This window comes from Molossus molossus, unplaced genomic scaffold (assembly GCF_014108415.1).
Source record: "Molossus molossus isolate mMolMol1 unplaced genomic scaffold, mMolMol1.p scaffold_m16_p_1, whole genome shotgun sequence".
Lineage (NCBI taxonomy): Eukaryota > Metazoa > Chordata > Mammalia > Chiroptera > Molossidae > Molossus > Molossus molossus.
Window position 1 is genome coordinate 73,989,923 of NW_023425344.1, and position 14,047 is coordinate 74,003,969.

At 37.5% G+C, this 14,047-nt stretch overlaps 1 protein-coding gene across 2 annotated transcripts in view; it reads right to left on the bottom strand.

Moving 5' to 3' along the window:
- The window catches only part of UNC5C (unc-5 netrin receptor C), a 369,308-nt gene that overhangs the window by 53,207 nt on the left and 302,054 nt on the right, over positions 1-14,047 (bottom strand). The gene's annotated exons all lie outside the window — the stretch shown is intronic.

Below are 14,047 nucleotides of genomic sequence, written 5' to 3' on the forward strand. Positions count from 1 at the left end.
GGGGCTTAAGGATCTCCAAATAAATGAATACATAAATCCTAGGACACGCCAACAAAGATGGAAAAGAATGTTTGCTTATCACTGATGTCAGTCTCTAAACTGCTGTGGTAACTCCAGCCCCAGCCTTCACAGGAGCGTAGACTGTCCTCTAGAGGAGATCCACAGCCCTTTTCCTGACAGTGACAACCACACCCTCTGCAAATGAATAGCTCAGAATTAACCTCTCAGGATGTAAATGTCTTATCTTGAGACCCACAGTAGTTGAAGAACAAATGGCTGAAATGTAACTCAACAGTTGAGTAAAATCAAATCCATGGTTCAGCTGCCCAAGTGTTTTTAATGAAGTAGATCCTATCCCCATCAATGTTCCTTAAGAAGAATAATGAACTATTAAATCCAAAGGCAATGACATTATAATCCACGGTAGGAAAGACATCTGGTACAAAAATAACAGAGTCCGGAAAAGGCTGATTTCTAGCATCCATCACCGTATCTGTGGGATTTTCAGGCAAAAAGAAAACGTAATTGAAGGCTCTGGCCCTGCACCCAGGTGTCTGGAAGGCATCCACACTCGACAGTGGTTGTGAAAGGTGGCGCCTTCCTTGGACCTAGGAGTTTCCTTCCCATCACAGAAGCTGAAGACTTTGCATCCGTCCCCTCACACTAATTTGTGTGGGGGCTCCATAGGTGTTCAGTGGGCTTCTGTGGGTTACAGTGTCTAACCACATCCCCGCTTTCAAAAGCAGGAAAATGTTTTACCAGAAAGGAAAAAAGTAAAAGCAAACCGCACTTATTATACCGGAGACAGCAGAGCACTGTGCTGGGCAGCCAGTCCGCATACAGAAGACTATTGCTTTGCCAGCTGGGGCCCTAAGCACATCAAGAACTGCACACACACAGCCACGGCGTCAGCTTCTTCCAAACTATAGATAAAAGCGCTCACTGTCTGACGCTCACAATTAGGTACTCCCTATCACACCGCTGTGTTGACAAGAATTTCGCTGGAAACTGACTAGCACCTTCTCAAATGCCTACTGTGGGGGTCATAAACACATCATTCGAAAGTCAAGGAAAGACTATTTGTAAAGGAAATTATTTTCTCACATTAAATTCACCTGGGATTCTGGGGAACCTGGTATGCAATGTGTCCACACCACAATTTACACACCAACTTCCGCCACTTCCTCTGCATGTGAGAATTAATGGAAAAGCTGCGTGACATGTAAATTTTTTAATGAGGAGAGAGTGCTAAGTTTGCAGACTGCATAACATTTTAATTTCCCGAAGTCAGGAAGTTCACTGATGCAGACACAATTCCAGGCAGTTCTTGTTTGCAAATTGCAGTTTGTAATTTGTCTACTGTGGCATAAACCCTCTTCAGCAAGAATGAGTAATTCTAAATTCAGATATGAACTGTTACATATCCCTATGTGGGACTCCAAACTTCAAATAGGATTAAAAACGAAAGTCCACAGGAATAGAGGCAATAATGTAATAATCTGATTGAACGCATTCATAAATATATATAAAGCACCTTTTCTGGATTAAGCCATATATGATCCTCGGACTGTTATTTTGAAAGGGAAAACGTAAGCATGGATTAAACCACTTTATATCAACCACGACAAAGTGGCTCTTAATACAAATTCATTATAGAGTTTATAAAAGTTCAAAGTTGTCAGGTCTTGGCAATACACTTGTATTTCAACATAAAAGGTAAAAAGGTAAATATGCTTATTGGCTTAGCATTTCTGGAGATTGTCCTAAGTGCTTTTTCTTTTTCTGTATTTCTTTCTCTCTCTCTTTTTCTCTCTCTCTTTCCTCTCTCTCTGTCTCTCTCCCTCCTTCCAGAACCATTTCAGGTAAATCCTATTTCAAAACTATAAGGCAAAACCAGGGCTACTTTCATATCCTTTGAGGAATGACATAAAGAAACTCAGATGGGTACACAGCACAATGAACCATCCATTGCTGTCCCCTGAATAAGATACATTATTCTGCAGTATCATTAAGTAAAAACAGTCTCATCTGTTATTAATGTTAAGTTTCTCAAATCAGACATGCATGTTCAGTTTTTTTCAATACTCCAAGTCATCTACCCTTTCTTGTTCAATGCAATTCATACCCTTCAGCATACCAAAGGACTCCCATTTTTAAATTGTTTTCAAAATTATCAATGTACTGATAAACCAAAAATGTCCAACTTCTTTCTGGGACATTAGGTGACTTGGATGATTTTTTAAATTAACCTTTAATAATGCATTATGGTGAAATAACACCAATTTCTGGAAGTTCTTAATTTGAAGACGATATTCCAGTGTAGGAACTACTTTTTCAGGCCAATGACTATATATCCAGTGTAACACATACATGATATATATTACACTGCAATATCAACTAATGTGTATGAATGGCCTAAAAAATTTAGTAGAGCTTCTGAAATTGCTTAAAGACCGTGACCTTGTTTCACAAATGAAATTACACAGCATCACATAATGAATCCAATTTATCAAAGAGTTTAAGGATAAGTATGTTTGCAATTGAGTATAATAGGCAACTGGGAAATAATGCAAAACTATAATTCAGTTCCAAATCCCCACGTCTTCCAAATCCTTTTATATATACACTTGATTTACTGGCTATAAGTAACTCTTGTCACTTAGGGTTTTATACAACTAGGGCTTTATACAAGTGTTTTGTGCAAATACTTTTTTGGTAATCTAATTTAAATCGAATCTAATTTGAATCAATGTGACCAAATTCCCAGGACGTGTTAGTGATTTTGCTACATTTCAAATCCTGAGATTCCTGCTTACAAGACACAGTTAGTTGTTCCAGGCAATCTTCAACATTTCTTTTTCAAAAAAATCATTTACAAGTATAAACATAATAAAGTACTAAATGTAAAGAATATGGGGAATAGAATGCATATTGAAAAAGAAAACTATAGCCCTGGCCGGTTTGGCTCAGCGGTTAGAGCGTCAGCCTGCAGTCCAGTGAGATCTGAGTTCGGTTCCCGCTAAGAGCACGTACCTCGGTTGCAGTTTGTCCCTGGCCCTGGTTGGGTCGTGCGGGTGGCAGCCACTCGATGTGTCCCTTTCACGTCGATGTTTCTCTCTCTCTCTCTCTCTTCCTCTCTCTCCCTCCCACTCTATCTGAAAAAAAATTAAAAAAATGTCCTCAGGTGAGGATAAAAATTAAAAAAAGAAAAAGAAAACTAATCCATTGTATTCTCATAAGCATATATGAATACATTTCATTCATCTTTTTCTAAAGCTTACTTTTATATACTTATGACAAAAATGCATCTGTAAATCTATATTCTGCTTTTTATGTTAAACCATGATAAACATTTTGGTGGCTATGTGATATTCCACCTACGGAAGTACCATGTGTTGTTTAACCATTGCTCGGATATTGGACTTTTGGATTTTGAATTTTTTACAGTAAAATACAAAGTTTATGACATATTTGGAATATATCATTTTAGGTATTCATATTACTGAAAATTTATTCATTGAAATAGGATTACTGGGTCAAACACTATGAACACTTTTAAAGCTCTTAATTCATATTGTCAATTCACCTCCCCAAATAATTGTAAAAATTTGTATTCCCATTAGTGAAACACAAGAGATTCTACTTTATTGCATATTTGCCAACATTTAGCTTTATTGTGTCTTTAAAATACTATATAATTTTGTAAGTAAACTCAAAGCCTTTTAAAAATTTAAACTGGTGTTGAGGAAACTAAGACAGCTTACACAAATAACAAATAATCTGGTAAATAATTTAGAAAACTTTTGATAAGATATCCAATGGAAACGTAAACAGTTTAAAATCTATAGAGTCAAGAAAGGCAAAAATCTAAATTAAAAGTACAAGTGAGTAAAATCTCTAAGATGTGGTGGTACTTAAGCACAATGGGAAACAAAATTAAATTAGAAATAGCCAAATTAGATAGTCAAAGCCATTAATTGGACATTTTAAAATAAGGATTAAACTCTATTGTAAGTTCCACTTCTTAACTTTAAGTCTTTCTCTATAATTATGATTTGATCATGTCTCTCATAAACAGTATAAAGCTGGAATTTTCTCCCCTACAATTTTGAATTTCCTTTAACAGGTAAATTTAATTCATTTACATTATCATCCCTCATATATGACGATCCCTGATGTATACCATCTTATTTATTGTTTTCACTGGCCACATTTTTTGTTCTTTCTTTTTTGTTCCTGTTCTGCCCTTAAAAATCTTATTTTGAATTTATGCATTCAACTTTTATGTGTGTAGTCAGTCTTATCCGTAAAGTCTAAAGCAAGTAGTATTACTGTTCTTTTCTTAAATAAGAATTTTAGCATTACTGTATCTTTAAAATTTTAACTCAGTCACACCTTCCCATATTCTGTGTTACTATTGTCTGTAATTTAATTTAATCTTACTTTAACTGCCCCTTAATTGGTTTCTCTTTTTAAAAAAATCAATTTTTATAGTTTGATAATTTACTAGTGAGTTTATGAATAGTAAACCCTCTCGATTGTCTGAAAATATTTTTAATTTTGCTCCCTTACATAATAAATTTTGGATTTTCTCATTTTATCCTCCCTATGTTTCAACCTCCCTTTTATATAGTCACTCTATATTTTTTCCCCTTTATTCTGAGAAGTTTCATGAAATACACATTTCATTTTACTAATTTTCTCTCTAACTTTATCTGAAGCCTTCTGTAATCTGATCTGATTTTTAATCATCTATTGAGTTTTAACTTTTAATCATCATGTTTGCAAATGTAGACATTCCATTTGATTTTTTCCCCTAAATATGACTGCCCTTTTTACACTAGTCTATTCTCTCATTTGTGCTTATATTCTTTTTAAAACTACAGTTTGTATTTTTATTTATTTTATAGTCTCATTCAGATTTCCCTATGAGTCTGTTATGAGAGTGTTAACTCACCTATGTGTTATGTTGCTGGCTCTCCTTTGCAGCAGACTGTTCCCTTGGGTGATATGAAACTTAACATTATAAAATCATTTTCCTGACTGGGCTATTTTTATCATAGACCAATGCACTTGGGTTGTGGGAAGAACTCTAGAGCATAGCTTGATCTTTGCTTCTGCTGGTACCCCAGAAGCTTTCCCAATTATGTAAATTATACATCTTTTGTTTTTAGCTTCCCATACTATATCTTAGAATCCATACCAGAGCTGGGTGTAGGACTGTGGTTTTACTATAGGTTTTATTTAAGTGAAGACTTTGTTTTTCTTTTCTTTATCATGAATTTTCCTGTGGTTTTCTAGGTTGGTGGGTAAAACATTTTCTAGTTATTTTTCATGGTGGGAGCAACCTTTCATGAGACCCAGATTTATGAGACCCATGTTTATCAGGGTTCTTACATTCAACTCCTGGCCTTGGGCTTTTGCAAATTCAGGGCTTCTGCCTCTGTGCCCAAACTGAAACCCTAACTCCCAATCCCCACACCCGTGTCCAATGAGGATACATCCTGCATCCTACAGCCATGCTCAAGGCCCCTCTTGGTTATTCTCGTGTCCACTCGGACAGCTACCTCTCTGGATTACTTCCTTTCTGGCACTTGAGGAATTCCCTGCCTTTCCCTTGAACTTGATTCATTTTCTCCCTCCCTCCCTCCTTCCTTCCCGTCCTCCCTCAAACACACACACACACACACACACACACACACCATATGTGTGTGTATGTCTTTTTTTTTAATATAATTTTTTCATTAATTAGTTAATTTTTGTTACAGATGTTTCTCTCCCTCCCCCACTGATTCCCCCCTCCCCCTCCCTCCCTGCCCTGTCCCCAGCTTTGTTGTCCATGTCCATTGTTCATGCATACATGCATATAAGTTCTGTGGTTTATCTCTCCCACACCACCTCCTCTTCTGGGGATTCTCAGTCTGTACCCCACTTCCATGTCTCTGGGGTTACTCCATTCCTCAGACTGTTATGTTCATTATATTCCACAAATAAGTGAGATCATATGATACTTGTCTTTCCCTGTTTGGCTTGTTTCGCCTAGGATAATACTTTCCAGGTCCCTTCTTGTCATCTCAAATAATAAGAGATCTTTCTTTCTTATAGCTGCGTAGTACTCCATTGTGTATATGTACCACGCTTTTTTTATCCATTCGTCTACTGATGGACACTTGGGCTGTTTCCAGATCTTAGCTATTGTAAATAGTGCTGCTACAAACACGGGGGTACATATATTCTTTCTGATTGGTGTTTCAGGCTTCTTAGGGTATATTCCTAGAAGTGGGATCACTGGGTCAAATGGAAGTTCAATTTTTAATTTTTTGAGGTAACAACATATTGTTTTCCATAGTGGCTGAACCAGTCTGCATTCCCACCAGCAATGCACTAGAGTCCCCTTTTCTCCACACCCTCACCAACACATGTAGTTTGATGATTTGTTGATGGTGGTCATTCTGACAGGTGTGAGGTGATACCTCATTGTTGTTTTAATTTGCATCTCTCTGATGATTAGTGACGTTGAGCATTTCTTCATATGTCTCTTAGTCATTTGTATGTCCTATTTGGAGAGGTGTCTATTTAGTTCCTCTGCCCATTTTTTAATTGGGTTCTTTGTCTTCCTTTTGTTGAGTTGTATGAGCACTCTCTATATATTGAAAATTAACCCCTTATCTGATATATCATTGGTAATTATGCTCTCCCATACAGTGGGTAGCATTTCCGTTTTGATGATTGTATCTTTCGCTGTGCAGAAGCTTTTTAGTTTGATGTAGTCCCATGTGTTCATTTTCTCCTTTGTTTCTATTGCCTTAGGTGATGTATCAGTGAAAATTCTGCTGCGTATGATGTCTGAAATTTTGTTGCCTACAGTTTCTTCTAGGATTTTTATGGATTCATGAGTCACATTTAAGTCTTTTATCCATTTTGAGTTTATTCTTGTGTAGGGTGTAAGTTGAAGTTCTAGTTTCATTTTTCTGCATGTAGCTGTCCAATTTTCCCAACGCCATTTATTAAAGAGGCTGTCCTTACTCCACTGTATGCTCTTGCCACCTTTGTCAAATATTAATTGAGCATATTGTCTTGGGTCCATTTCAGAGTTCTCTGTTCTGTTCCACTGGTCTATATGCCTGTTCTTGTGCCAGTACCAGGCTGTTTTGATTATAGTGGCTTTGTAGTATAACCTGAAATCTGGTAATGTGATCCTTCCAACTGAGTTCTTCTTTTTCAAGATTGCTATGGCTATTAGAGGTCTTTTTTGGTTCCATATGAACTTTTGAAGTACTAGTTCTAATTCTGTGAAGTATGCCATTGGTATTTTGATGGGGATTGCATTGAATCTATAGATTGCTTTGGGTAGTATGGACATTTTAATGATGTTAATTCTTCCAATCCATGAATAGGGTATGTGCTTCCACTTTTTTATATCTTCCTCTATTAATTTTTTCAATGACCTGTAGTTTTCCGCGAATAGGTCCTTTATTTCTTTGGTTAAGTTTATTCCTAGGTATCTTAATTTTTTTGCTGCAATGGAAAATGGGATTGTTGTCTTAGTTTCTCTTTCTGTGAGTTCATCATTGGTGTACAAGAATGCCGTCGATTTCTTGACGTTAATTTTGTATCCTGCTACTTTTCCAAATTCATTTATTAAGTCTGGTAAATTTTTGATGGACTCTTTGAGGTTTTCTACATATAGTATCATGTCATCTGTGAATAATGACAGTTTCACTTCCTCCATTCCAATTTGGATCCCTTTTATTTTTTCTTCCTGTCTGATTACTGTGGCTAAGACTTCTAGTACTATTTTAAATAAGAGTGGCGAAAGTGGGCATCCTGTCTTGTTCCTGTTCTTAATGGAAATGCTTTTAGTTTTTGCCCATTGAGTATGATGTTGGCTGTAGGTCTTTCATATATGGCCTTTATTATGTCGAGATATGATCCCTCAATTCCCACATTGTTGAGCGTTTTTATCAGAAATGGATGCTGGATTTTGTTGAAAGCTTTTTCGGCATCTATTGATATGATCATGTGGTTTTTATTCTTCATTTTATTTATGTGGTGTATCATGTTTATTGATTTGCAAATATTGTACCAGCCTTGCATCCCTGAGATGAATCCGACTTGGTCATGGTGGATAATTTTTTTGGTGCATTGCTGGATCCGATTTGCTAGTATTTTGTTCAGGATTTTGGCATCTATATTCATCACGGATATTGCCCTGTAGTTTTATTTCTTTGTAGTGTATTTTTCTGGTTTTGGAATTAGAATTATGCTGGCCTCATAAAACGAGTTTGGAAGTCTTCCTTCTTCTTGAATTTTTAAAAATAGTTTGAGGAGAATGGGTGTTACTTCTTCTTTGAATGTTCGGTAAAACTCCCCCGTGAAGCCATCCGGGCCTGGGCTTTTGTTTGCTGGGATAGTCTTGATTACATCTTCAATTTCTTCTGTTGTTATTGGTCTGTTCAAGTTTTCTATCTCTTCCTGGTCCAGTTTTGGGAGACTATGTGTTTCTAGAAATTTTTCCATTTCGCTTAGATTGTCGAATTTGTTGCCATATAATTGTTCATTGTATTTGTTAACGATCCTTTGTATTTCTGTGATGTCAGTTGTTACTTTTCTTTCATTTGTAATTTTGTGTATTTGGGTTCTCTCTCTTTGTTTCTTGGTGAGTGTAGCTAAGGGTCCATCAATCTTGTTTATCTTTTTGAAAAACCAGCTCTTTGTGTCATTGGTGTCATTGATCATTTGAATTATTTTCTTGGACTCTATGTCGTTCATTTCTGCTCTGATCTTTACTATTTCCTTCCTTCTACTTGCTCTGGGGTTTTCTTTTTGTTTGCGCTCTAGTTCTTTAAGTTGTGAGGTTAGTCTATTAGAGATTTTTCTTGGTTTTTTTTTTAGGTAGGCCTGTAGTGCTATGAACTTCCCTCTCAGAACTGCTTTTGCTGCATCCCATAGATCTTGTATTTTGTGTCTTCATTTTCACTGGTTTCCAGGAAGTTTTTAATTTCTCCCTCGATCCCCTCGGTAACCCATTCATTGTTTAATAACATGCTATTTAGCTTCCATGTGTTCAAATGTCTTTGCATGTTCTTGTTGCAATTGATTTCTAGTTTCATGCCACTGTGATCTGAGAAGATGCTTGATATGATTTCGATCTTCTTGAACTTGTAGAGACTTAGTTTGTGTCCTAACATGTGGTCTATCTTTGAGAATGTCCCATGTGCACTTGAGAAGAATGTGAATTCTGTAGTTTTGGGGTATAGTTCTCTGTAGATATCTATTAAATCCATTTGGTCTAGTGCTTCATTTAGAGTCTCTGTTTCCTTACTAATTTTTTGTCTAGAGGATCTATCCAGTGATGTCAGCGGGATAGATCCCCTGCTATGAATGTATTGCTATCGATTTCTCCTTTGAAGTCCTCCAGAAGATTTTAAATATATTTTGGTGCTCCTATATTGAGTGCATATATGTTTATCAAGGTTATATCTTCCTGTTGGATAGATCCTTTCAATATTATGTAGTGGCCTTCTTTGTCTCTAGTTATGGCCTTCATTTTGAAATCTATTTTATCAGATATGAGTATTGCTACCCCAGCTTTCTTTTCCTTTACATTTGCTTGGAAGATTTTTTCCCATCCCTTCACTTTCAACCTATGTGAGTCTTTTGTTGTGAGGTGGGTCTCTTGTAAACAACATATAGATGAGTCATGCTTTCTTATCCAATCAGCTACTCTGTGTCTTTTTATGGGAGCATTCAATCCATTTACATTTAAGGTGATTATTGATATGTACTTATTTATTGCCATTTTTGTTTAGTGTGGTTCTATTTTTCTTTCTATTTCTCCTGCTAGTTACAACAGTCCTTTTAACATTTCTTGCAGTGCTGGTTTGGTGCTAATGTATTCCCTTACCCTTTTTTTGTCTGAGAAGCTCTTCATTTGATTTTCTATTTTGAATGATAGCCTTGCTGGGTAGAGTAGTCTTGGATTCAGATCCTTGTTTTTCATGACCTTGATTACTTCATGCCATTCCCTTCTGGCCTGTAGTGTTTCTGTTGAGAAGGCAGCTGAGAGCCTTATAGGGTTTCCTTTGTAGGTAACCTGTTGCTTCTCTCTTACTGCTTTTAGGATTCTCTCTTTGTCTTGAATTTTTGGCACTTTAATTACTATGTGTCTTGGTGTGGGCCTGTTTGGGTTCTTCTTACTTGGGGCTCTCTGTGCTTCTTGAACTGGAATGCCTTCTTCCTTCACCAAATGAGGGAAGTTTTCTATCACTGTTTCTTCAAATATATTTTCTAACCCTTGCTCATTTTCTTCTTCTTCTTTGGGGACTCCTATGATGCAAATGTTATTATGTTTCCAATTGTCCCACAGTTCCCTTAAGCTGTCTACCTGCTTTTTAATTGTTTTTTCCTTTTGTTTTTCTGATTATTAGATTTTTTTCTACCTTATCTTCTAATTCACGGATCCGGTCCTCAGCTTTCTCTACTCTGCTATTTAGACTTTCCAATGTATTTTTTATTTCTGATATGTCATTCTTCATTTCTTCTTGGTGGTTTTTAATTTCCAACTGGTTGATTTTCAACATTTGTATGTCTTTACTCATGGTGCTCATGTCCTTACACATGCTGTTGAGTTTCCTCAAGATCATGGCTCTGAATTCTAGTTCTGTTAACTTGCTTAACTGCACCTCATTTATCTCATCTTCTGTAGAGGTCTCATTCTTTCATTTGGTTTTCTTTTCTGTGTTTCAGCATTTTGGCTATCACAGTGGGCTTTGGAGCCTGCCAAATTTTCCCTGTGGGCGTTGTATTCTGCTGTTTGTGGCTCCCTCTCCTGGGTTTTGATGAGGCAGGGAGCACCGACTTTAAACACCACTGTCAAGTCTTACTTTCCTAGTTAGAGTTGCTAGCTCTATGGTAGTTATCCTCTAGTTTTTTTACCTGGAGGCTATTAGTAGTGGTCACCTGAAGAACCTTGATTTCTGAGTTGACTGAAAAACTCCCTCAGGTGCTCAGTGTAGGAGGATTTCCAGAGGGTGGGGCAGATGCTGGTTGTTAATGGGCCTCAATTAGTATTTTAATGGCCACCAGGTGGGGTTGAATCTCCGAGGGAGGGGCCACCGCCTCTCCCCAGGGCCCCAGGAAGGAGTGAGATGACCATAGTCCTGCGTGGCTGCACTCAGCAAAAGCTCTGAGCACCCTCCAAATCCCGAGTGTCCCCACACCATTCCAGTCCAGTCTGCCTTCCCTCTGCCAGAGCCCAAGGTGAGTGGCTGCTGCCAATTTAGCCTCTGTCCGGGCTCTGCGCAGTGGAGCTGCCTGGGACTTTAACCTGAGGGCACCGCTCCCAGCTAAGGGCAGCCGAGTCTGGGGCACCAGCCGAGGCCGCAGCTCCCAGCCAAGGCCGCAGCAGGTCCCAGCCCAGGCCCTGCAAACCGTGGGCTCCCAGCCCCCTCTGGCATCCTCGCAAGCCTACCAGGATTGAGTCCATGTTCCTGGTTATGTGGTCATCCGAGCTGCCCTTCGGTCGCCCCTTCCTGACGATTTGTCTTTACTTTTGTTGTAAATCCAGTTTGGTCCTGGGAGATGGTCTGTGTAGCTCCATTCACTCTGCCGCCAGTTTTTTCTCCCGATATTTCTATGTTTAAAAAGTTGTATGGTTGCCTGGCCTGCGTGGCTCAGTGGATTAAGCGTCGTTGCATAGATTGCTGTGTGAGTATGTCTTTTAAGTTTTAGTATTTTATCTAATATTTCTACATATCTGAGTAAAATTTTGTACTTTTTGTAATGAGGGAGGCAGTTAAGGAAAAAATGTGTCTGAATACAATTGTTTCGCACAAATTAGTGAATAAGCACCCATAGTGATATTTTCAACATATTTTACATTGTATTGCCTTTAAGTATCAATTTGTCTTTTAAAATATACTAGACGAGGTTATCTAGGTAACTGAATTCTACCGATACCCAGTCTGAACTCTGAATGTGTCCTATTTAGCAACGTATCTACATTTATAGCAGGATCATTTGTAGACAATTTTAAGTGAATTCAGAGGTTGCATTGCATACCTCGTTCAATGGTAAGTAGTCTAGCTCTGTTTTGAGGTAATATTGCAATTTTTTTTTTATCCTCACCCGAGGACATTTTTCCATTTTTTGTTCAGACAGAGCGGGAGGGAGAGGAAGAGAGAGAGAGAAACATGGATGTGAAAGAGACACATCGAGTGGCTGCCACCCGCATGACCCAACCAGGACCGGGGACAAACTGCAACCGAGGTACATGCCCTTAGCGGGAACTGAACCTGGGTCTCTCTGGACTGCAGGCCAACGGTCTAAGCTCTGAGCCAAACTGGCCAGGGCTAATATTGCAGTTTTGATGAAGAACTATTTATTAGTACATTGAAGACACTAATTCTCCTAAAGTCAATAAACATGAAACAATAATTCCTACCAATTGCAACTTTCTGTCTGTCTTTTCTACTCCCATTCTTTCTCTTAATACAGACCTGTCCCATTTGCAAGCTTGGTACTTTCACTGTTAGAAAGCCTTTTGCTTTTCAAAATAAAGGCTAGGAGTTATAACAATTCTTTGCAAGACTTTGGCCATAATGCTATGTCAGAAATACTCAGTTTACTAGTAAATAGAAACTACAGCTTTGACTCTAAAATACTATAATTACACAGTGCAGCAATATCTCTGTGGTTTCCATCAGGGAGGAAATCAATAATACAGACTACAATTCTCTGTTGCCCTAGAGTGGATATAGAGGGCAGATGAAAGAGTTTATTGACTTAATTGGGGCTATAACTATGGCAAATCAGAATTTTAAAAGAAAATAGATTTTTAACCAATTTTAATCCAAACATCCAAACGTTTCAGTCTAACAAGCAACTTAATAAAACAACAACAACAACATAAACCCTCTTGTAGCTTCATTTCTTTTCCTTATTTATACCCACACTTCATGCCATCATTATTGGCAAAAATCCAATCATAAGAAAACAAATCTATTAATGCTGTAAGAAATAGGCTAGATGTTAAAGGAATGCTGTTTCATGAAAGTTTTAATTTGAATAGTTCATGTTTGCATCTGAAATATGTCGTAATTTGGAATGTGTCATTTTGTGTAAGGATTAAAAAGCCCAGTGTTCCATCTTGCGGCTTTGTATTCCTTGTTAAATAGGTTGCGTTGGGAAATTTTAAATAGGCACAGTAGTAGCAGTAAGCATTAAATCACCCATAGTTGAAATATAATTTTGAGACAGCGAGAGAGGGAGGGAAGAAGGAGAGAAGAGGGAGTGGGGTGGCAGGAGAGAGAGAGAGAGATCAGATTTTGCTACTTTTTAAATCATATGGTCCCATGAATCAATTCGCCAAACACTAAAGCAAGAATAGTAAATCATAAAAATGTTAAAAGAATAACTTGCGTACATATTTTACTTTAATCCTCACTCAAACTCATGCCTGGAGGAACAAACCGTCTCTGGATAAATGGTTAGTAAAACAGCTGTATTCTTTTCATTCTGCATTTCAGGTACACACTTAGTGCAACGCAGTCCCCAAACATAACCAGAGCTGTGCTTATACTCAGCAGCAGCCCATTTTCAAAGACTGTCACCTGTGGTGGCAGAAAAAAAAAGGCCTATTGGATTTTTATTCTACATCAGCAACACGATTACTAATTTGTATTTTAAGTAAGTTTCTTTTTCAAGGTCCCTGTGTATATAGACTCTGGAAGGTGAACAGAATATTATAAATATGGTAAAAATAAAATATTTTGTCCACACAAGCTTCTATACAAATATATTTGGTTGTTTGTATTCCACAAGCAATTTGTAATGTATCATAAGAAATGTCAACATTTGGCCGCCATTAGTTAAGATACAAAAATATTACATTGTTTGATCTATTCATCTGTATAGGTGTGAATTCAGAACAAATCTCAGTACCTTAATTCAACGTCATGAAAGAGATAGTAAATTTTGTACATCTAAGGGCTCCTTAATAAAAGGGTAGACTTTGTAGGTATGGAAATCAAACAACCATCTCACT